The sequence below is a fragment of the Phaethon aethereus genome (genome assembly GCF_964289735.1).
Source record: "Phaethon aethereus genome assembly, chromosome: W".
NCBI lineage: Eukaryota > Metazoa > Chordata > Aves > Phaethontiformes > Phaethontidae > Phaethon > Phaethon aethereus.
In genome coordinates, this window is record NC_138581.1 from 31,553,882 (window position 1) to 31,555,619 (window position 1,738).

Sequence of the window (1,738 nt, forward strand, 5' to 3'; positions counted from 1 at the left end):
GGGTTCCTGTGTGCCTCTGCCTTGTCTGGTGAAAAGTCACGTGATGTTATCCGTCATTGGACTCGCTGCTTTGCCATGATGGGGGTACCCCAACAGATTAAGACTGACAATGGTCCTGGGTATAGTGCAGCTTCCACTAAACTGTTTCTTCAACAATGGAATGTACACCACATTACAGGTATCCCGCATTCACCCACAGGGCAGGCCATCATAGAACGCTCACATCACACCTTGAAAGCCATGCTTAAAAAACAAAAAAGAGGGAACATGCCTCCACAACAACAATTAGACAATGCAACATTTACTTTAAATTTTCTAAATCGCCTTGCTACTCGATTAGATACAACCACAGCAGAAAGACATTATAAACAAAGAACTCTGGAGTACGACCTAAAGTATGGTATAAACTACCCCAAGAAAATACAAATTGGCTTGGACCTGTTGACTTAATAACATGGGGGAGAGGGTATGCTTGTGTTCTCTTACCCACAGGAACACGGTGGTTACCGGCTAGATTCGTGAAGCCTTATTATGAGCTGGAACAAGCAAGAGACAAATCCAATACCGCAGATGAAGGCTCTCTCTTTGACTCAATCAACGAGACGTCAAAAGAGGAGGAGGAGGACCATGGAGAGTAACGACAGCGAGGATATGAATATAACATGGGGTATGTTGAAGAAATTAAATCAAACCGCAAGTAACATGATGGCCGCTGCTGAGGCTGCACCAACACCGATTAATACATTCCTTGCGTATCTGACTATAGTGGCTAACAATTCTGAGATAAAGGTCATGTGAGTTCTTCTCTGGTTAAGTCCATTATGCTCTGCTGAAGTGTATTGGGCTCATGTGATGGAACCACCTCTTTGTAAACCCCAAACATGGTGGGATCCAGAAACCCCTATTTCTAACAATGACACCCATTGGTCTGGGGGAATATGGGTGCCTCCTGCGGGTCCATTAATGAATAAACAAGATTGGCTGAAAGTTAATGGGACACATACATTTAGAACGGAGAATATCCCTGTTTGTCTTTCTCAGAGTGAGGTTTCTTATTGTGTCTCTGTGACAGAGAAATTTCATTTGTTTTATCAACACCGTGAAAGTAAAATGGAATACTTGGAAATCTTACATTTATCTCAGCACCTGGGATGGCAAGAGTGGAACCAGTTCAAAATCAAACTGGTCTGCAGAAACCACCTACTACGCTTCCATTATGTAAAGTACAGGGAGGAGCTGTTAAGGATGTGTTTAACTTAAAAGGAAAGCCTGTAGACTAGATACTCCTGCTATACTTAAAACCATACGTGGACAGTCTATGATTGGGGACCAAGAGGTCATCTGATTAGCAATTCTTCACACCCTGTAAATTTCTCTCAAGTCACTAATGAAACCTTAAAATGGTCAGAGGGTGGCTTATCAGGCCTAATATTGCAAATTGGTGTAAATACCACTTACTCTCCATTTCATTATAAGACATGGCATATGGCCATGCCATTTGCAATTAGACGTGTAGCTCATGGAAACTATAGTAAGCATTCTAATCAATATACCATGGATCTAACAAATTGGCATAATGATTTGGTAATGATTTGTACCACCCATCCTTATGCCTTTTTTATTGTCTGATTTTGTTAACGTAACCTTTACAGAAATTAACTATGAGACAGTAGTTAATAACCCCATTTATACTAGTGAAACAAGGATCTAAAACAATTATAAGGTTTTAGCATGTGTC